At 40.5% G+C, this 24103-nt stretch overlaps 1 pseudogene; it reads right to left on the reverse strand.

Annotated features, from left to right (window-relative positions):
- Positions 1-22778: 22778 nt before the first annotated feature.
- Positions 22779-23630, reverse strand: LOC133766395 (epimerase family protein SDR39U1-like; annotated as a pseudogene).
- Between the last annotated feature and the right edge of the window lie 473 nt (positions 23631-24103).

Genomic DNA, 24103 nt, shown 5'->3' on the forward strand with positions numbered 1-24103 from the left:
ATAGTACCTGCCTTATAAGGTTTCCAAGGAATGGATGAGACAATGGGAATCTAGTGTTATCGGAATTAACCAGCACACTGCAGGCTCTGCTGTCACAACTGTGGCTATCATTATCCTTTGTTGTTGGGTTATTTCTGTTCTCACTTTGTGATTCTCCATAGCATGGAAACGCCCAATACTTATTTGTTTGTTTTACAGCCTCTGGTTTTCCTTCCATGACAGTCCCCTCATTTTCCAGAATGTAACAAATGAAATGGTATTTGGCTTCAATTTTAGAGCTTGACAGTTAGTCACTCTTAAATGCTTAAAGAAAAAAAGGGTGCAGTTAAGGCTGTCAAGTAAATAGGGGAATTGTCACACAGTTTGGGGCAGGTAGTGATGGGGGCGGGACAGGCAGGTACATGGAACCTTCCTCTGCCCCATTCACATTTCTTGACAGTACTCAGAACGGAACTTTGACATTGGGAGTGCGTGGAGAAGAGACATTACTTAAAATGAAGCAGTAAAATGTGTAATATATGATAGTAATTAGAGAAACTGCTTAGTTCTCTTCTCAGGTTTAATAGCTTCTCAAAGATTGTGAATAAGTTAAGGGAGTTTTTAATATTCTTCTAAAATATGAATCCATGTACAACTTTGTATTACATAATTAAAAATGTCTTTGATCTGAAGGTCTAAGATTTATCCTAGCAAATTAAATATTGAGCCACTGATCCCTTGGTTTTATCATAAAGCAAACAAGTAAGGCAATGCCTGCCGACTTTGGGACACTGGCTCCCACAGAGGGGATGGTGTAGCTTCCTTCATGTCAGTTAGAATGGTGAATCATCAGGAAAAAGGGAATGCAGGCTACTCAAGTTCATAAGAATTCTCTTGTTTTTTCGTTCAAGGTTTAAATGGCAAAGACAATTTAATAGATATTGAGAGTACAAAGTACACAAAGAAATACTCAGATAGACCCATAATGCTGCAAAGGAAGAATCCCAAAGGACATTCTCATCAATAAAAGATGTGTCATTTTCAAAACAGACTAACACTTCACGTTGGTCAGTAAAAAATAAATCCATGCTTCCACATAATCATCAATGATGTCCTTGATTTCCTACAGAAAATTGAACCCCTTCAGTTCCTAGTAATTAGCAATGCTCAAGGTCAGTATATGTCACTCACGCTGGGTGACCAGAAAATCAGCACGAAGTTTTGGTCAGCTGCTCTTCACCAAACGAGTGCAGGAGCTACTTAAAAACTTTTCATTCCAAATGTTTCAAAATGTGGAGCTCAGGGCCGGCGCCACGGCTCACTTGGCTAATCCTCCGCCTGTGGCGCTGGCATACCGGGTACTAGTCCCGGTCTGGGCACCGGATTCTGTCCGGGCTGCTCCTCTTCCAGTCGAGCTCTCTGCTGTGGCCCAGGAAGGCTGTGGAGGATGGCCCAAGTGCTTGGGTCCTGCACCCGCATGGGAGACCAGGAGGAAGTACCTGGCTCCTGGCTTCGGATCGGTGCAGTGCGCCAGCCGCAATGCACTGGCAGTAGTGGCCACTTGGGGGTGAACCAATGGAAAAAGGAAGACCTTTCTCTCTGTCTCTCTCTCTCTGTCTAACTCTGCCTATCAAAAAAAGAAAAAAAATGTGGAGTTCATACCATATATGGCTAAGCTATCAGCTGCTTGATTTCAATGAATCTACTTTACTGCCATGGATTATGCTAAAGCTCAGGGAATTCTTCACAGTACCCGAGCAGAGCATCAATGTGTATGAAGCACATGAGACAGCCCTGGCTTCATTATCATATTGAACTTTGTTGTGAATACTAAGAGGACACTGTATGTGAAGATCCTTTAGAAATAAGGAGCAACAGGACCAGCATGATGCACAGGTTAAGCCTCCGCCTGCAACGCCAACAGGACCAGCATGATGCACAGGTTAAGCCTCCGCCTGCAACGCCAACAGGACCAGCATGATGCACAGGTTAAGCCTCCGCCTGCCACGCCAGTGTCCCATATGGGTGCTGTTACAATTCCCAGGTGCTCCACTTCCAATCCAGCTCTCTGCTGATGCTTCTGAGAAAGCAGGCAAAGCCTATCCAAGTGCTTGGGCCCTTGCACCTGCATGGGAGACCTGGATGGAGTTCCAAGCTCCTGGCTTTGGACTGCCCAGTGTAGGCCATTCTGGCCATTTGGTAAGAGAACCAGGTAAGGGAAGGTCTCTCTCACTGTGTCTCTCCTCTCTAACCCAGCCTTTCAAATAAACAAACAAGTAATTTATGAAAAAGAAATTAAAATGTTATAAATGTATCCATTGTGTTTTCATTCTTTAAGAAGCCCAGGCCTCTGATAGAGTTGGTTAAGTTTCTACTTGACAATTTAGACAGTCTTAGTAAAAGAAATAGGATGTTAGCACTAATGTCAATGAGCCAAAAAAAAAAATAAAATAATAATAATAATAAGGATTTATCTGAAAGGTTAAATCTTTGTTTTGAGTTTAATTAAAAATATTATTAGTCCTGGAAGAAAATAGCCTTGCCCCGTCATCAGCACTAGTTTGTCATAGGGAAATTGCACTTGAAATTTACACTAATGTGTAGCTCTGACAAGTGCCTGACAGCAGACATTTAGAATCTTTATTGAATGGATGTGGAGAATAGGTCTGTCTGGCGATGGGTTAGTACAGTCCTTTGGTGGATTCTCTTCACCCAGAGGATGAACCACCATTGCATTCCTGCTGCTCAGTACCCACGGGTCTGGCTGTTTTGTGCCTTTAGTGTAGAAGCACCCTTCTCCTTTGTGGCTGGACACAATGCTGGCTTCTCAGGTCTTTAACCGTTTTCCTTCAAGTTCCTCTTATGTAAATTGTCTCCTACTCATAAATCCAAGAAAATACTTCGATTACCTTCTAAAATTGTATTCCTTTCTGGGGCAAGGGTGAAGGTGGGTGTCTTGCTATTGAGAAAAACAATGAAGAAAAAGCTCTGTTGTTGCACGTGCAGTGTGTGCTCACCTCCTCAGGACAGGAGATGACATTCCATTCAGAGTGCAGTGAGCAGAGTGTTTACTGTTTTCTAAGAGATGCAACTCTCAAACATGGTGGACTGCCCGCACTTGATCTTTATGGGCTGTGATGTTAAAGACAAAACAATTGCTTAGTAAAGAACATTTTCACAAGGAAAGGACAAAACATGCTTTGGTTTTCTCTACTTGATTACCAAAGCCCGTAATGCTGAGTGCAGCATATCCCTCCATATAACTATTAGCATAGGACCATCTAAATATTTGATGAGCTCATCTGAGCCTTACAGAAAATCTAATTTCCGGGTTATCACTAACTGTGTGCTTTGCCACAGAGACTGCCTCCCTGCCCTGAGAAGCTGCAGGATTTGAAGAGCATGCTGGCTACATCTGAGCACCCCTTGGACAATCATGGCTAAGACACTAGAAACAACTAAATTACTTACGAACAGATCTATGTATAGCGTATAATTTTATGAATCAAATAAATAGGAGACAAGGTACAATATCATGTAGAATTGCAAAAAGAGAGGAAACAAAGCTCTCACTCCTTATTAGTTCTGGTTCTAATACAACAATGGCTTTATAAGCCCCTTATCTTAAAATTATATTTTCTATAATCCTAGATATTTAATTTTTGATTAAATATGCCAAAGTTATTTTTGAAAATGTGAAAGTAAGCAATCACTTACATTTTTATAAAACTAATTTTAAAATGTAGACAATCTTTTGGAGCAAGTAGTAAATTACATTATCATTATAGTATTTAAAAATCTACTTTGATTTATAATATTGGGTCCTCAAACATGAGAGAATGCACAGCTGGTAACAATAGATATGGCTGAGGTATACATTGCTAATTTATATCAAGAACTCAAACATATTTTAATGTTTTACTACTAACAGAAATTGCAAACTTTTATCCTATTATTGTAACCAGAACAGATATGCAGAATAAGCTTCAATCACTATTAAGACCTCAAAATGTTCATAGAAAATTTTACTTTTCTTAAATGAAGCATTGAGCCTGAAGAAAATATGCAAAGCTACCAATATTCTGAATGTTTCAAAACTTATTTCAGACCACAAACATATGGTGCTTTCTGTGAAGTTGTGTGTTAAGGAGATTATTCTTATTTTGTCACAGATACACTTAATTATAAGTTTTAGAATCCCTGTACATGAGAACTTAGAGTGGCTTCATGAGATTTTTCTGCTGAAAGATTTTGAGGTTTATTCAACATCAGATGTTGAATTAGGTTTTGCATTCTCCCAGCCAGTACACAGAGAAGAGTAGAGACACACTATTTTCTGCTCTTGGGAAACCACACATGGTGACCACCCTCTGGCTTTTGTTTGCTGCTCTCGCTCCTGCAGCCTTCTCTACAAAAATACTAATACAATATTTGAGACATGAAATTTGGCTTTCAAGATTCCTTCCATTTCTTGTGGGAAAGTTTGAAATTGGAATGGTAATGAATATGCTAAGAATTCAAATCGTTTCTGTTAAAGGATATTTATTGAAATAAAATATTTTGTAGTTGCATGTGTCAGTAGAATTTAATGATAAAATGAATGTATTACTTCAAACCTCATAATTTGCAAACAGTACTCTACCTTCCTTTCCAAAAAAATTTGAAACAAAAATCACTGAAGGCACTACATCAGAAACAAGACAAAGTTTAATTAATTCTTTTACTTCTTCAAAAACTATAACTGAGCCAAGTATTATTTTATCACTAAGGATATAGTTCTCTCAAAAGCTGGCTGGTAGAGAGAAAAACACATAATAATAAATACATATCTATGGTTCAATGGAACACGATTGATGTTGAACTCATGGAAAGACAATCTTCACTGAACTACTAAGAATGGTAGGATACAGGGAGAGTTTCTAAAAAAGATAGAAATGAGCTAAATGTTGAAGGTTACATTTCGGTGAAAAACGTTTATTATGAAGTTTAAGAAAAAGGAAGCAAAGAACAAGCGGGAGGGGCATCAGGAGCCTTCATGTTTATGGATGCCTTTAGGACAGTCCTGGAGACACTTGAGAAATGTGTTGCCAGGAGGCTACACTGCACAAAATGATGTGGATAATAAGGCTGTTCCAATTGTACAGGGAAGAATCATTGCTCTGAAATGAGAACAATGCGGAGGAAAGGAAGGGCACAGCCAAATCACACTGGAACTTAAACAAAAATCAATATGGTCTTAGAGATCGTTGAGTCGAGATCTTGGCAGAGAGGTTCAGTTACTGCAAAGCAGACAGCCTGTGAACTTAGCACTGAAAAATGTTTGGAGTGCTACTCAAAATATTGAGACCATCAATGCTGCTAGTTTACTGAGAAAAAAAAAAAAAAGGAATCACACATAAATGTAGCAAACATTGCAATGCAAAGACTAAGAAACAAACAGTTCTCAAATTGTAGGTCCACACCAACATTCCTCAAGGAATGGAGCACGTTGCCCACAGCGCACTGCAGAAGGGAATCTCATTGAGGTTTCCCAGTTAGAGCGTACCTCCACACTTCCCGGTGCTCCTGTCCTCCACACGTCCCCTGTGAGACTTCGTTCTAGCCGAGGGTCTTCCCTGAGGGCACGTTCCCTAGCTGGTGACCATGTGGAGGGAGTGAGCACTGTTGTGGGAGACAGACAGGCTTCCCAAGGAGATTGCAAGAACTCCTCCATTTTTTTACAACTTTGAAGAATTCAAATTATTCACTTGATTAACAAGTTAAAGAAGGCATCATTGATCATCTAAACCTATCTTTGCTGGTAAATTTTGGCATTATGGATCTGGCATTGTGACACGGATCCAACTCCTTGTTAATGGGCCTGGGAAGGCAATAGAGGACGTTCCAAATACTTTGGCCCCTGTCAATCACATGAGAGGTCAGGATGGAGTTCCAGGCTCCTAGCAAGTGGAAGATTCTCTCTCTCTCTCTCTCCCTCCTTCCCTCCCTCTCTGCCTTTCAAATAAATAACTGAATAAATCATTTTAAAATGAATCATGTCATATCACTGGAGAATATAACAAAGAATTAAATGACTGCAATAACAAGATACTTTATGTCCCATTTTATTTAATATTATGCAGTTTTTAAGTATTTACCTTAAAATAAAACAAGTAAAATTGACTTACTTATTAGCAGTAAGTCATGTTCATACATTGGTACTTGAATTAATTTAAAATTTGTTGCTATCATGGACAGCATTGCTATACAGTGGATTAAACCATTGCCTGAAATGCAAGCATTCCATATGGACACCAGTTCAAGCCCTGGCTTCTCCAGTTCCCATCCAGCTCCCTGCTAACATTCCTGGGAAAGCAGCAGCAAAGGGCCCAAAGACTCAGATGGAGTTCCAAGCTTTGGCTTTGCCCAGTCTTGCCTGATGCAGCCATTTGGGGAGTAAACCGGTAGATGGAAGATTCTCTCTCTCTCTCTGACTCCCCCCCTACACCTCCCTGTTTCTCCTTCTATAACTCTGCTTTTCAAATAAATCAATCTTTAAAAATAAATAAATAGCATTTGTTGATTTTATTGTGTGATATATTTCCTTCAAATGTTACTCTTAGGTTTAATAACATTAGCAAATATATTGAATGTGTTCAGTTTCTTTGATATTTTCTCTATTATTAATAATAGAAATAATTCATTTCCTTAAATTTATGTTCATAAAATATTTTAAGAGGCATTTCAACTTGAATAAATTTTATAGTAGCCCTTAACGTAATATCAAGAATACAAAGCATTAGCATATTCTTTATTTAAAATGTTATTATAAGGGACAAGTTACATGAAATCATGAATTCCAAAAAATAAAATGTGTATATACACATATATATATGAATTTTCATAAAGAGGGGCAAGCTCTTCTCAGTTTTAAAATGCTTTCTAACACAAGGATCTTTGTTTTTTCTTAAGATATATTTATTTATCTGAAAGTCATAGTTACACAGAGAGAGGAGAAGCAGAGAGAGAGAGAGAGAGAGAGAGAGAGAGAGAGAGGTCTTCCACCCACTGGTTCACTCCCAATTGGCTCCAACAGCAGGAGCCACTCCAATCCAAAGCCATGAGCCAGGAGCTTCTTCCAGGTCTCCCACATGGGTGCAGGGGCCCAAGGACTTGAGCCATCTTCCACTTCTTTCCCAGGCAATAGCAGAGAGCTGGATCAGAAGTGGAGCAGCCAGGACTCGAACTGGAGCCCATATGGGATGCCGGCTCTGCAGGCAGCAGCTTTACTCGCTACGCCACAGCGCCGGCCCCACTCATCTATTTTCTTTTTAAAGATGTATTTTATTTATTTAAAAGACAGTGTTGCCGAGAGAGGTAGAGACAGAGAGAGGTCTTCTATCCATTGGTTCACTCCCCAAATGGCTGCAACTGCTGGAGCTGCACCAATCTAAAGCCAGGAGCCAGGAGCTTCATCTGGGTCTCCCACGTGGGTGCAGGGACCCAAGGACTTGGGCCATCTTCTACTGCTTTCCCAGGCCATAGCAGAGAGCTGGATCAGAAGAGGAGCAGCCGGGACTAGAACTGGTGCCCACATGGGATTCTGGCACTTTAGGCCGCGGCTTTAACCCGCTGCGCCACAGAACCCGCCCCATCTATTTTCTTTAGATGCCTAATAGCAATGCTGTTTCCATGCTGTTTAGAAAGAGAAAAAAAATCAGTTTTAAATTAAAAGGCCTATTTCCTAGTTATCACAAATTCTAATATTATAGCAAATTAAAAATTGTATCGTGCCACTGCTTAAAATAGGATGACATATTTTATTCACCAACTTCAATTGTTAAATTGAAGTTAAAAAAGAATTATTTTATTAACTCTATAAGCTTATACTGGAGCGGAAAAAATAATAATAAACCCTAATTCCAAGGGCTTCCCCCCTCTTCAAAAGTTTTTATTTATTTATTTATTTATTCATTTTGCACAAACAAAACATCTCAAAATATCTATGAGGGAAGGACGGGGCGAGGGTGAGAAGCCTGTACTTGGCCGTGTCCCCTGGGGCTCGGGGTGGTTCCCCCACCCCAGGGGCCGTCATGGCCCCATCAGTGGAAGCTCCTGGGTGTTTATGGTCACCCAGGCCTCCATGTTGCTGTAGCCCAGAAATGCAGAGAGTTCCATCACTCTTCACTGTCAAGTGGGTCAGTGTCTCAGAAAACACAGTCTCCTACGTGCCCTGTAGGAAATGGAATACAGATACCAGTAACATCTCTGTTGCTTGAAGCCCTGACTCTGCAGCTTGTGAAAGCGGGCACAGGAGAGTGCAGAGGAGCTAAGGACAGGTTCGAGTCGCCCAGATTTGCTGTTGGTGACAGCAGGCAGCACGCATCACCTTGGATTGTGGACAGCATGACAGTCCCTTGTCACTCTGGGTCTCGAGACCCCAAACCTCTAAATAGGTTGCCTTACACAGCAAAAGGGACTTTTCAGGTGTGATGCGGTGAAGACCTTGAGAAGGGAGATCATCCTGCATTATTCAGGTGGGCCCAATGTCACCGCAGGGCGAGGGGAGGGCCAGGACAGGAGAGTAACTTAAGTAGATGTGGTGAATGGCATGAGTCAGATGAACTTGGCCACTGGCTTTGAGGATGGAGGGGGGGAGAGGCAGCAGCCACAGAACGTGGGCAGCCTCTAGAGGCTGAAAACGTCGGGAAATGGACCCCAGGAGCCAGCCCTGCTATGTCTGTGGCAGTCACTAGATGTTAGTAGATGGCCAAGTAACTGGTTCCATGTCTCTAGGCCCCACTTCCACTGGATCCTCTCACATTTGTTTTGTAGACGTTTGTTCCAATCTCACCAGTTCTTCAAGGGCCATCTAAAGCATTAGCTCTTCTGTAAAGCCCTCTCAAATAACTTTAATGAACATTAAATATGATGACTGTACCTCTCTAGACAGGTTACAAATTACCTCCTTATACATTTTGTATTTAATCTTTCTACTTTTGAGATGTTTCTTAAGAATATGAGTTCAAAGAGTTCAACATACATACATAATTTTCAATAATGACGTATACAATATATTTATACACATTTGCATATGTAGTCACATGGTAGAACATGAATTTCCTAATTGTCATTTAAAACTTATTGTCTACATTGTTAACTGCAATTTACAGAATGGAGTTGCTGTACAACAGTAGCTGTATTTTTGAGAACTGTTTAAAAGGAAGATTTAAAAGTGTTTATTGAATTTCACATTCAGTTGAAGAACAGAAGAAAAATTTATAAATAAAATATTGTGTAATAGCATCCAAGGCTATAACAAACATTTGTTATTTTAAAAGACAGAATTTATAGCTATTTGTCATAACAGAAATGGCAAATTAATACTTACTACCATTCCTGGTTTCTTTTTTGAGATTTATTTATTTATGTATTTGAAAGCAAATTGACAGAGAGAGAGAGAGAGAGAGATCACATTTGCTGCTTTACTCCCCAGTTGGCCACACCAGCCAAGTCCAAGTGAGCCAGGCCAAAGCTGGGAGCCTGGAAATCCAACTGGGTCCTGTACCCATGTGGCTGGGGCCCCAGTACTTGGGCCATCTTCTGCCGTCTTCCCTGGCACAATAGCAGGAAGATGGATCAGAAGCTCAGTAGCCAGGATGCCGCAGGCTTCACCCACTGGCTTAACCTACTGTGCCACAACTCCCACCCCTCCCTGCCACTTGTCTGAGATTAGACACTCTCGTGCTCTGGCTTCTCTTTATCAGAGAACCGTGGGCTCGCTGAGAGCAACATGGAGAAAGGAAAACCTCACAGCAGGGGTCCTCTCCTCCTGTCTATGGTATCTGGTCCGCTCTGGACACAGTCACCCACCTCCCTGTGGTTCGGATTGAACTGTGTCAAAGCTCAAGGCTCCAGGGCCTCAGGACCTGCCCTGACTTGATTGTGGGGAGGCTGGGGAAGTAATTCATTCAGATAAGTCTGTGAGCCCCCGGTGGAAGGGAACAGATTGCTCCCTGAAACTTCAGAGGGAGCCGAGACTGCTGAGGTCCTGGGACCTCCAGCCTCCAGAGCTGGGAGACACAAGCTTCTGCCATCCGAGCCACCTCCCTGGTGGTGCTTGATAAGGGAGCCCGAGAGCCTGACAGGACTCGGCAATCTGTTCTCCCCAGCGGCTTCTTGTAGTTTTTAGGTTATTTTCCAGAGCAGATTAGACACAGTTTCTTTTGCAGATCCCCAAGGGTGGTATTAATGGGGAGTAATCCTCAGACTGTCTGATTCTCAGCAGAAGCGGCCTGTTTATATTTTTAGCATGAATAGCTTCCTAGGGAGTAAATACACACTCGCACGCTAGTCAAGGTGTTTTATACCAAGCTCTTTCTTAGAGTTGGTTCCATTTATTATCAGCGAAGTTCTCCTCTCAGACTCTGGATGTTGTTCACAGTTTATATCAGTGTGAGGAATACTGTATGCTCTGTAGCTCAGTCTCCTTGGGTTTCGTTTTTATTTGCAAATGCAGTCGAGTCACTGTCAAGGGAGAGTCCACAATGGTTTGTCATCCCCCGTCTGTTCCCTGTCACAGTGTGCATTCATGCCGTGGCACCAGGGTGTGGAGCACTAGAATCCCCCTCCCCACAACCGAACTCCAAAACTAAAACTGGCAAAGGCACAGAACATAACATCCCACAAGTGGGAAGCTAGTTGCCATAGGCAAACTGGATGACATCCAAAGAATTGTGTCCGTTGCATTTTATCTATGAAAAATGTGATGACTAGGTAAAATAGAAGATTGTAAGCAAGTATTCTCTGTTTACTTAGTAAGAGTTATAACTTTCTAGAATATACAAATTTAATTGAAATTCACTATAGTCAAAATCAATTAATTTTGTATTGCTTGTGCGCTTTAGAGATCCAATCTTTGTCCTTATATCCATAATTTTATTTATAATATGTATGCTATACTTGATAATTTTTTCTATGTGTTCTAAATCACCGATCATTTGTCTCTAATCATTTTTAATTGAAGGTTTTGCACATTACATGAAATAGTCATATCAATTTTTAAGACTCATTTTAAGCACCAACTTCTCCCTAAGTGCTTCACAAATCACTTTACTTCATATTACAACTAGTAATTGTAAATCTTTTGACAGTTTACACATTATTTCCTTATAGATTTTATATTTACCATTTCTTCTTTTGAATTATCTCTTATTGGTTTGAGTTCAAGATCATTAACTTCAAATATCAGGCCATCTGGACATACATTAAATAACTTACATTTCATTCCATTTTCCACAAATTTAAGAAGTACTTTGTTTACAGGCAGGTACACAGGCACTTGCAGAGCATAAATTTAAATGCCCTAACAATATTTTGCATATATTTTAAGGTGATATTTCATAAAAGTGAGTTGATATGGAATAGTCCTACTTTTAGAAATGTTTCCAAGCAAAGTTAAAATTCATTTCCAAATTTCATACTTAGTTACAGAGATTCAGAGAAGTTTATGCACCTGAAACATCATATAATAGCATTAAGATTACAGAAATATTTTTCTATATTGTCCAGTTATTTAATTTCTGAAATGTAAACACTGAAAAAAATCAGTCTAGCCCTTTGTGGAGAAAGAATGACATTTGTTGGTTAGTCAAGATGTGTGTACTGAATATATCCAGCAGGCACAGCAGTGTGTGTATTATCCGGAAAGTTGCAGTATCTTCTTGGCATGGTACGTTTTCTCGTGAGGATAAATGGCTGTCTCCTCTGTGATGATAGCCTTGGCCCTTGTAACTGCTGTGTGGTTTCATTGAGGTTTACAAGGCATTTTTTCCTTTGAAAATGTCATTTTCCTCCCTTGTTCTGCATATGACATCACACAGTATGATCGATAGGACAATAGATTTAATCAGTGACATTTTTCTTTGCAAAGTGAAGTGGTCTCTAAGTTCAAGTCTGCAGAACTGTTTTTGTACAAGTTCTTGTGGTTTTCTGCTTATGTAAGTATATAAGGTAAAACTGAATTGAATATGGAAAGTATTGTTAGCTTCACATGAGTTGCACATATCATCAAAATGTCACTTAAAAGTAAATGGAAAGATCTATGGAGTGAAAGAGATTGGCACATGTCAATTAGCAGCAAATTAGAGAAACAATGAGAAAGGCTCAATCTTGTAGAGAAGCTGTTATTATTTCTGAAAAGAACAATTTTTACTGCAATGTGGCTAAAATAGGACTTAATTGTCTTAATTTTATCATCAACATGGTTGATTTTAGAAGACTCACAGCACTGTCAGACATCAGGAAGGTTCAACATCGCTGACTATTGACTCAGTGGAAAACAGAATGAGAAGACGGGCCTGGGGACAAGGGACTGCTTCACGAAGCCACCCTCTCCAGGGAGAAAAGGAAAAGCAGTGAGTTAACTACACTCATGAAATGCTTGACCACCAGTTTATAATAAGATCAGGGGTGCACTAAGGGAACATCTGTGTGTTCAGAGAGACTGCAGGGAGACACCCGGCTGGGCAAAGGGTCAGAGGCGGGGTCTGGGCTGCTAGTTTGACTCCCAACCCCGCATGAAGTGATGCATTCCTTTGGGTAAATTACTTAACTGCCCAATGCCTTTGGGTTTAGGAAGATTAGAAACATTGAAAAATGGCTGTAAAATATTTATGTCTTGTTATTAAAACCACTCTTGTCACCATAGAAGAGACAGCAAACTTCAGAACAGACAGCTGGCTCACAAATAAAGAACACCTGCTTTCTGAATAGGAACCGTGATGTAGGATGACAGCAACTGAGTTGCAGGTGGATCCCCAGAGCAGGCACTGGGGAGTCGAGTTGGGTTATGGCTTTCCCAACCCTACCTCTGTAAGACACTTGCTACCCTTTAAACAGTGAGATTCTTAATCTTATCATATGTAAAATACCAATAGAAACAACAAGTATTCCATAAAGCTTTTGAAGGTTAAAAAAATTCTATTAAAGTTTCTTTTATGTTTTTATTAGAGATTTTTTTTACATGGCATGGTGAGTTCTCATTGATTATTAGCCATTACTATCATGATTTCCTCACCTGACGTGTTTCTTAGCGTTTTATTCTTGGTAACCACTTTCCATAGAACTTTCTGTGATGATGAAAATGCCCTACATTTGCTCTGTCCAATACAATAGTCACTAAACACATGAATATCAAACCCTTGAAATGGGACTAGTGTGACTGCTGAACTGAAGTTTTACTTCAGTTAAATAAAAACAACTGTGGTTAAGGGAAACGGTGCCACCCACGACAGTTCTGGGGTCTTTCCTCATTCTACACTCTAAGTATGTGACTCCACCTACATCCCTATCTGTGACATTCCCTGTGTCCAGGCATCCTCCATGTCTTCATCTCTCCCCAGTGTGGACTCTAACATTGAGGGAATATTTCTCAGGGGCCAGGCGTCAGTCCCAGTGCTCCACATACACAACCTCATCCCAGCCCTCTGTCCCTGTGATGTTTACACAGTGATTCCAGTTCTGTCTGATAAGAAAAGCACGAACAACAGGATTTGTGTCTGACAAGTGAAACAAGGTGACCGCCATGGGGACTGTGGTGACCTCGGCAGATGAGCTACAGTTAATGCTTTGCTTAAGGATCTGACTATTTCTGACACTTCCAAGATTAAAGTACAGTCAGGGTCATCTTAGTACCCAATTCTGATTCCCACTCTGCCACACTTTAGAGTGGAGGCCTGCTGTATCAGCAAAAATGCCCAAACCTTACACCAAGGCATTGCAGAAGCAGCCAAAGCTGGGGTGGATGAGGAACAAAGGGAGCGTTGGAAATGGAAATTACATGTAATCGTAAAACTCTCCATCTCGTTCTCTGTCTCTCTGTGTCTGTATCTCTATCTACATCTATGTGATTAACCGTTCATGATACATGCATGGACACAGGCATGGACATACATGACCACACACATATATGAGGGGACTTCAAAAAGTTAGTGGAAACTGGAATTGACAAATAAGTATTTTGGTGTAAAAAATTTAAATCCATTCATAAGAGGGGTCTTCAAAATAGTTATGGAAATGTGTATTATGAAAAACCTATGCATGGTTTTCTAAATGTTTTTAGACAAAAATAAACATCTTTTAATTCCATTTTTAATTACCCCCTCTCTCAATGGAAACATTTGAAGCTAACAATAAAATAGGGCTTTATAATATACCTTTTTAAGTGAATCAGATTACAAATTCTTCTTTTAAAACTGCATCAGCGTGTGCTGGGGTATTACTTCAAGTCCATAGGATCTTTTTTTTTTTTTTTTTTTTTTTTGACAGACAGAATGGATAGTGAGAGAGAGACAGAGAGAAAGGTCTTCCTTTTTGCCGTTGGTTCACCCTCCAATGGCCGCTGCGGCCGGCGCATCACGCTGATCCAAAGCCAGGAGCCAGGTGCTTCTCCCGGTCTCCCATGTGGGTGCAGGGCCACAGCAGAGAGCTGGCCTGGAAGAGGAGCAACCAGGACAGAATCCAGCCCCCCAACTGGGACTAGAACCCGGTGTGCCGGCACCGCAAGGCGGAGGATTAGCCTGTTAAGCCACGGCGCCGGCAAGTCCATAGGATCTTAAAGACTCCCTCTAACTCTGTGTGGAAGAGCAGACATTACTTTGACTTTAGCTTGAACAGCTTGAAGAGCACGTTTGAAGAGAAGTCAGAAAAAAAGTGAATCACCAGAGGAGGAGATACCAGGATCGACTGTGCTTCCTTTTGTTCAGTTTTAGAGAATCAAACACAGCTTGCAGCTGTTAGAAAGAACACAAGAAAAGTGAATTCTCAGAATGAAAAGAATATATTTAATCTCAAAAACATCAGAGGATATAATTTTCTTCCAGGAACCTATGGAGACCGTAGACCACTGTTATGCTTACTGAAAACAGGTTAAGTAAAATCAAACTTCTTTCAACAAGTGATGTGAGATAGGATCAGGATCATCTGAAATATACAGAAAAACAACTTATCTGGCCAATATGTCAGCAGGAAAATACTGGCTTGTTTTATTGGCATGCTATTAATTTATTTTAATAGCTTTTTTCACACATAATCAATTCTCCTCTTAGTGACTTTGTTTAATATTGAGTTAGGGCCAGCATCATGGTATAGCAGGTCAAACTGCTGCCTACAATGCTGACATCCCATAAGGGCTCCAGGGTGAGTCCTGTGGCTCCACTTCAGATCCAGCTCCCAGCTAATGTGCCTGGGAAAGCGGCAGAGGATGGACCAAGCTTAGGCCTCTGCACCCACGTGGGAGATCTGGATGAAGCTCCTGGCTCCTGGTTTCAGCCTGGCCCATCCCTGGCCATTGTGGCCATTTGAGGAGTGAACCAGTGGATGGAAGATCTCTCTCCATTTCTCCCTCTCTCTGTAACTCTTACTTTCAAATAAATAAAAACATATTTAAAAAAATAATATTGAGTCATTGATATAAACCTCAATGTAGGTATAAATGTGATAAACGTACTAGAACTATTTTTTAGAAAGAGAAAATATCCATATTTTGCAAAGAAATCTTCTTTCACTACTACAGAGAAATGATTATTTACTGTTGGTCATAGAATTTTACAAACTTGGTTATGATGCAGACACACTTTTTAAAAGTTCATCTCATATGTTACCTTTTCGCAAATGCATTCGCCAAAGTAGGCAGCTAAAAAGTGCATTTCATATCTCACATTATCATAGATGCAAAGTGACCAGTGATCACTATTTTCCTTGAGTGAAGAGTGGCTCTGACCTCTTAGGCTGCCCCGACCCCTCGGCAGCACTCCACAGCCTAGACAGAATGCTGAGTTCCAGCAAGCACAATCGAGACTCAAGGCGTACGATGTCTGGGACCCAGGGTTCCTGACTCTCTGCTGAGTTGCTCACTCGTTATTTTGGGGTGCTTCCAGTATGCTACTCTGTGATGTTATCAATTTAAAAGATGCAGGGCCAGCGCTGTGGCATAGCGTGTGAAGCTACCACCTGCAATGCCTGACTCCCACGTGGGCCATGGTTCAAGTCCAGGCTGCTCCACTTCTGGTCCAGCTCTCTGCTATGGTTTGGGAAAGCAGTAGATGATGGCCCAAGTGCTTGGGCCCCTGCATCATGTGGGAGACCTGGAAGAAGCTTCTGACTCCTGGCTCCAGATCGGCTCAGTTCCAGCCATTACAGCCATCTGGAGAGTGAATGAGTAGATAGAAGACCTCTCTCTCTTTCTCTCTGTCTCTGCCTCTCTGTAACTCTGCCTTTCAAATAAATAAATAAATCCTTTAGAAAAAGAATTTTAAAGATGCATAGAATGCAGTCCTCCCCAGACAAGACCTCTCTGGTCTCTAATGTTGGTACTTACATACCCCACCTTGTATAAAGCAAGATCACTAACTTAATATATGACACTTTCTTCCAGGGATCCTTTCCCAAACACCAGGAAAATCAGTTGTGGGGAACTGACTCTCCAAAGGCTTAGATTAAAAACTGCCCTTATCAAACAAAAACATGATAGACATCCGCTGGTATGTCTGCTTCTCTCCCTGGGTTTGGAGATCTTCAATGTCATACCCTGAATATCCCTCATCTTTAAATCCCAGACAGCTAAGTGCTGCTTGACAATTAATACCTGCTTAATTAAATTTTGTTGGGGTATGGGTATGAAGATGAACAAACATGAGAAATAACACACAAATATTAACTTGGCTGGCATAAAGACTAAAATAAATTTGGCTTTGTGGTGGGGATTAGAAATCACAATATTTCACAATCTTTCTTGTGCCAAGAGGTTATATCTTTGACAGTCAAAGGCAGTTCAGAAAATCAAGTGTATATATGCATTGATTTTTACTTTTAGGAAATCTTTGTTACACCCTTAACAAATGATTCCTATTCCTCTGGCTGTTCTCATTTACCCAATCAAAGTTGACAGTCATCAAGGCTTCTCCAACCATTGGCCATCAAATCTTATAATTGATTACTCAATAAATACCTGTGTTAGGAATGTAAGCATGATAATATGTGAAGATCAGGAAATGACCCTGGGAGTGAGAATCTCTTGGATGCGAGTGAGAAGTTGATAACTGAAGTTGGTGGCTAATTGAAGAATGACAGCAAACAGGAATAAAAGATCAGAGAATGATATTGCTTTCTTCCAGAAATGCAATAAAAAATGGAAGAAGTCCCTCTCCTCTCAGATTTATTCATCTCACTCATGATGCATGTGATGCAGAGGGAGAGAACTGAAGAATTCTCTGATTTTATCATGCAACCTGTATTCAAGAGTTTTCACCTCTATAGGAGGACCAACCACAATTTTAAGTATGAACTCACATTATACAACAGAATACTGTTCTGCTAAATCAGAGAACTATTTATGAAAGCATAAGGTTTAGGGGCCAGTGTTGTGTTTCAGCAGATAAAGCCATCATCTGCAACAATGGCATCCCATATATGAGTGCTGGTTGGAGCTTCCATTTCTCTGCTTCTGATCCAGGTGATGTACCTGGGAAAGAAGCAGATGTTTCAAATGCTTAGATTGTTGCAAAAAATGTGGGAGATATAGATGGAGCTCCTAGCTACTGGCTTCAGCCTGGTCCAGTCCCCACCATTGTGTCCATTTGTGTAGTGTACCAGTGGATTGAAGATCCCCTGTTAAAATCTTATCATGTGTCTTTTGGACACTTGTATTTCCTCTTTTGAAAACTGCCTGTTCAAGTCATTGGCCCATTTCTTACCTAAATTGTTCCTTTTGTTGGTGTTATGTTTCTTGAGCTCCTTATATGTCCTGAATATTAATCCTTTACCAGGTGCATAGTTTGCAAATATTTCCTCCCATTCTGTCAGTTGCTTCAACTTTGTTGAGTGCTTCTTTTGCAGTGCAGAAGCTTCTCAGCTTGATGTAATCCCATTTGTCAATTTTTGCCTTTATAGTCTATGCTTTTGAGGTCTTTTCCAAGAAGTTTTTGCCTATGCTAATGTCTTGCAGAGCCTCACTGATATTCCCCAGTAATTTGAGAATATCAGCTCTTAGGTTTATATGTTTGATCCATTGTGAATTGATCAAACATATATAGAGAGGAAGGCAGGTGTCTTATTTCATACTCAGCATGCTGAGATTCAAGTCTCCCAACACCATTTGTTGAAAAGACTGTCCTTTCTCCAAGGAGTGATTTTAGCTTGTTTGTCAAAGATTAGTTGGTTGTAGCTGTGTGAATTAATTTCTGGGTTTTCTCATCTGTTCCATGGGTTTACATGTCTATTTTGTGCCAGTCTCTGAAATTGAATATTGTTTTATTTTGATTATTTAAGATTGTTCAAGATATTCAGGATCTCTTGGGTTTCCATATGATGTCTAGGGTCATTCTTTCTAGATCTGTGAAAAACGCCCTTGGAATTGTGATTGGGGTCTCACTGAATGTGTAAATTGCTTTGAGTAGTATGGAATTTTGATTATATTAATTCTTAAAATCCATGACTAAGGTATTTTTTTCATTTTTTATGTCTTCATCTATTTCTTTCCCTAATGTTTTGATTTCATTATAGAAATTTTTAACATCCTTGGCTAAATTTACCTCAAGTTATTTAAATTTTTTGTAACTATTGTGATTGGAATTGATCTACAAATTTCTTTCTCAGCCATGGCATTGTTTTCATATACAAAGACTATTGATTTTTGTGTATTGATTTTATATCCTGCCACTTTGCCAAATTCTCCTATAAGTTACAATATTCTTTGCATGGAGTTTTTTGGTTCCCTTGTGTATAGGATCATATCTATAAACAAGGATAATTTGACCTCCTCATTTATTCCTTAGATTTATTTTTCTTGTCTAATGGCTAGGTTAAAACTTCCAGAACTTTATATTGAACAGGTGAGAGTGGCAATTCTTTCTAGTTCAGGGTCTTAGCAGAAACGATCCTAGTTTTCCCCCATTCAATATTATTCTAGCGGTGAAGCCATCTGGTCCTATGCTTTCCTTTGAGGAGGAGAGGGAGATCCTTATTATTGATTATATCTCTGTCCTGGTTACTGGTCTATTCTGTTTTCTATGTCTTCATGCCTCAATTTTGGTGAATTATTTATGTCCAAAAATATATCCATTGCTTCCAGATTTTCCAATTTGTTGGTTTATAGCTGTTTGTAGTAATTCCAGATGGTTCTTTTTTATTGCTGTGGCATCTGTTGTAACATCTCCATTTTCATTTCTGATTTTATTGATTTGATTCTTCTACCTCATTTTACATTTAGTTGAAGTAATTTTTATTTATATACAGGAAACAAATTTCATGCATTTCATATATGTGGTTTTAAGAGCATAATGATAATTCCCACTCCTACCCTCCCTTCTCTTTTCTTTCTTATTTTTCTTTTAATGACACATTTTCAACTTACTTTATAATTACAAGCATAGCTTTCCACTAACAGAATTTAGTCAGTAGTAAGCAGAAAAATCACTAATCCTCAAGAGTTAGTTGGGCCAATGGCTTATCAATTTTGTTTATTTTTTCAGAAAAAGCTCTTCATTTCACTGATGTTTTGCATCTTTTTTATTCCAATTTTATTCATTTGTTCATTTATTATCTCTTTCTTCCTACTAATTTACAGTTTGGTTTGTTATTGTTTTTCTTGTCCTTGAGATGCACTGATAGATCATTTATTTGATACCTCTCCAATGTCTTGATGTTGGCATTAATTGATGTATAGTTTCTTCTTATCTATGATTTTGTTGTATCACATAAGTTTTTTTTTTTGTTTGTTTTCTTTTGGTTTTTGTTTTTATTTGACAGGTAGAGTTACAGACAGTGAGAGGGAGACATAGAGAAAGGTCTTCCTTCTGCTGCTTCACTCCCCAAATGGCCGCTATGGCCGGCACTGTGCTGATCCGAAGCCAGGAGCCGATGCTTCTTCCTGGTCTCCCATGCAGGTACAGGAGCCCAAGCACTTGGGCCATCCTCCACTGCCCTCCCAGGCCACAGCAGAGAGTTGAACTGGAAGAGGAGCAACCGGGACTAGAACCCGGCACCCATATGGGATGCCGGTGCCACAGGTGGAGCCACGGTGCTGGCCCTCACATAAGTTTTGATATGCTGTGTTGTCATCTTCATTCATTTAGAGGCATTATTTTATTTCCCTTTTGATTTCTTCAGAGACTCACTGCTCACTCATAAGCCTGTCGTTCAGTCTCCATGTGCTTCCATATTTTCTAGAGTTTCTTATGTTGTTAGTTTCCAGCTTCATTCCTTTGTGCTCATAAACGATGCATGATACTATTTCAGTAATTTGGAATTTGTTCAGACTTATGTTATGACCTAGCATACGATCTATCCTAGAGAATGTTTCATGCCCTGGTGAAACAAATGTGTATTCTGCAACTGTGGAATGAAATGTAGACACCTACTATGCCCGTTTGGTCAGTAGTGTTGATTAGCCCTGTTGTTTCTTGATGATTTTTTGGCTAGTTGATCTGACCATTGACAAAAGTTGGCTGTTGAAGTCCAATTTATTATTGTGTTGGAGCAAAAGTCTCCCTTTAGATCCATTAACATTTGTCATAAATAGCCAGATGCCCTGGCATTGGGTACATATATATTAACTATAGTCACAACTTCCTGTTGAATTGATTTCTTAATCTTTACATAATGCCCTGCTTTGTATCTTCTGACAGTTTTTGTTTTAAAGTCCGATTTGTCTGATATTAGGATGTTTATCCCTGCATGTTTTTCATTTCCATTTGCACGGAATATATTTTTCCATCATTTCACTTTTGGTTTGTGTGTATGTTTGTTGGTGAGATATGATTCTTATAAGCAGCGTATCGATCAGATTTGCTTTTTAATCCATACAGCCAGTCTCTGTTTTAAATTGGAGAATCTAGTTTATTTGCGTTCATGGTTATTATTGTTAAGTAGTGACTTGGCCCTGCCATTTTTCCAAAAGTATTCCTATTGTTGTTTTGGATCTATTTTTACTTTTACTAGATTTTCTCCCTTCATAATTTTTTCATGATGCTGATTATCTTTCTCTGTCTCTGTGTGTAGCAGCACATCCTTAAATATCATTTGTAAGACTAGATAATTGGTGACAAATTCAATTTCTGTTTCCTTTGAAGGTCTTTATTTTACCTTTATTTATAAATAAGATATTTTCTGGGTACAGTATTGTGGTTGAGAGGTTTTTGTTTTTCTTTTTATTTTATAGTTGGTCTATATCTCTTCATTCACTCCTAGCCTATAGGGTTTCTTTGAGAAATCTACTGTCAGTCTAATTGGATGCCAGCATTGCAGGGGACAGCTTAACCCTATTACACCATGTAATATTGGCCCATCCTGCTATTATTCCATGGAATAAGTTTTCTGAGCCATTCTGTTTATCCACATCTTCAGGTTACTCTTAACATAGGCTTATTTGGTTGTTTGATGGCATCCCGTAGATTACAAACACTGTTTTTGGTTTTTGTAAATTTTTTCTACGTTTTTATTTGTCTGACTGAGATGTTTCCAGGGATTTGTCTTTTAGTTTGGATATTTTTTTCTTTTGCCTCACCAAGCTTCATACTTTTTTTTTTATTTTGACATACATAATTCTTCATTTCTAATATTTCAGTTTGATTTTCCTTTTTGTTTTTTAAAAATTTTTTAGAATTAAACAGATACCATGAGTTTCTTATATATAGATTTAGCAACATAATTATACTTTCCACCCTCCACTCCCTTCTGCCCAAGCTCCCACCACTCCTTCTCTTTCCTCTCTTATTCCTTGTCTTAACTTTTACAATGACCTACTTTCAGTTATCTTTATGCTAATAACTTAGTTGATTTTTCTTTAATATCTCTATCTTACAACAGAAGTTCTCATCTATAACAAGTATAGATTTCATTAACTTGTGTAGTTGGTTCCCTGAAATTTTGAATAATCTTACAATAATCCCTTTTCAGGCATTTCATTTATCCTTTCATCTTCACAAGTTAACACTGAAATATTATTTTCTTCCTTTTGGGAAGTCATATTGTCTTCCTTGCTCATGTTCCTTGTATTTTTTTAAGATTTATTTATTCATTTGAAAGGTAGAGTTACACAGAGGCAGAGGGAGACAGAGAGAGAGAGGTCTTCCACCCACTGGTTCACTCCTCAGATGGCCACAATGAATGGAGCTGAGCCAATCTGAAGCCAGGAGCCAGGAGCTTCTTCTGGATCTCCCATGTGGGTGCAGGGGCTAAAGGACTTGGGCCATCTCCTACTGTTTTCCCATGCTACAGCAGAGAGCTGTATTGGAAGTGGAGCAGCCAGGACTCAAACTGGTGCCCATTTGGGATGCCAGCACTGCAGTTGGAGGCTTTACCTGCTGTGCCACAATGCCCATTCCATGTTCTTTGTATTTTATATTTATTTTCATGCATGTGGGGAAGTAGTTCTTGGTACATCCTCTGAAGACTTTGCTCTTGGAAATGTGTCTTTATGGCTTACTGAATAAATAAGATATTTATTTAGTGAGATAATTTTATCTTCATTGCCCAAATCACAGAGCATTCTAGCATATAGAACTGGACCAGCAATGGGACATGGGACAAACCAAACATGGGAATTTTACAAAGAGTTGAAGCAGGTAAGGGACAGTCTCTTAGTTACATAAGATGGAACGATGGCAAAGGAAGGGGAACAGAAGGAGTTCCTAAAATCCAGATGTTTCAGATCTCAAGTAGACGAGTACTGTGCCTGTAGCATACTGAGCCTAGGTCGATTATGTTACCAGGAAGACGCAGTTCAGGGACAGGCCCTCCAGCCCCTGCCATGAACCTCCCTCTTAGGCTAAGACTTCCTTCAAGGCAGCCTTGAGCTCTGGGAAGGAATATTGGTAGCCAGCAGCCAGTGTCCACCATGGGACCACCTTCTGGCCCTCCAACAGCACAATAGCACATTCTCGCCCAAAGATAGCTTGCACCACAATACTGGAGAGAGGGATGAAGGCTGGGCGGCCCAGGGCAGTGCCAAAGGCCTGGCCAAACTCAGCATTGGTAGTGGTAGAGGCTGGGGCTACTCCATTCAGGATTCCCTACACATGATCTGCTTCCAGGGTCCCCAGTGTGAATCCAGGGGAAGAACTGATGGCCTGAGCCGATGGGGTCCCTCCAGGCCCAGGCAGAAGGGCAGCAGCATGTGGCCGATGGCCCAGCACAACTCCAGAGCGCACCACCACCTGGAGCGTAGGGTTTCCGGGAAGCCTGTCTGCAGCTTCCCACTTGGCTACGAGCTTGGAGAAAAAGTAAAAACCCCCTCCTGGGCTGTCCTCCTCATGTGCTGCAGTCCGGCTGGGTGGGAAGTAAGCTACACCTGTGATTAAGACCCAGGCCTGGGGGCTTTGTGGGGCCTCTCTGATGGCTTTAGCCAGCATCTTCCTGGTCTCCAGGCGGCTGCTGAGAACCCCTTCCTGGAAGGCTTCATTCCACCTTTGGAGAGGGTTGAGGATGTTTGCTCTGGCCACATTGACCACAGCGTCACAGCTGGGCAGCCCCGACTGGGCGAGCGCATCCCACGTGATCCGGCAGGGACCCTGCTGTCGGGAGACCAGAGACACTTCGTAGCCCCAGGCTCTTAGCAACTGGGCTAGGGCTGTCCCAATGAAACCCAGTCTGCCACCCACAAGCACTCCCCCCATAGCGATTAAGGGAGAGAACAAGGGAATGGGAGCACATACTCTCTCTTTCTGTCCCTTTCTCTCTCTCTTTCCTCCCTTTCTCCCTCTCCCCCAAACCCTTTCTCTACTTGACTTTCCATCAAATAAGTAATCTTTTTAAAAAAAAAATTATAATCACAGCCAATGTGACAGGAGACAGGGATTGGAAAATAATAACTTATACAAGTATGATAAATCAATGCTTACAAATAGAGAGTCCAAAAAAAAGGAAAAGGAATTCATCATCTCATCACCTAGTTATTAGATATGAGCCCTCCTCTCCCTCACCCTTGCCACAGCTCTTCCAATGTCGTGTTTGCAGGTGCACTCCCAGAGTTGCGTGGTGCACCACCCAGCATGCAGGAATTCTGGGCTGAGAATCTCAGGTGCTCACGTCTCACTCCCAAGTCCCTCTCAGGGTCAGACAAAGGCAGTCGCTCCAGCCATAGCTGCTG

This window comes from Lepus europaeus, chromosome 9 (assembly GCF_033115175.1).
Source record: "Lepus europaeus isolate LE1 chromosome 9, mLepTim1.pri, whole genome shotgun sequence".
Lineage (NCBI taxonomy): Eukaryota > Metazoa > Chordata > Mammalia > Lagomorpha > Leporidae > Lepus > Lepus europaeus.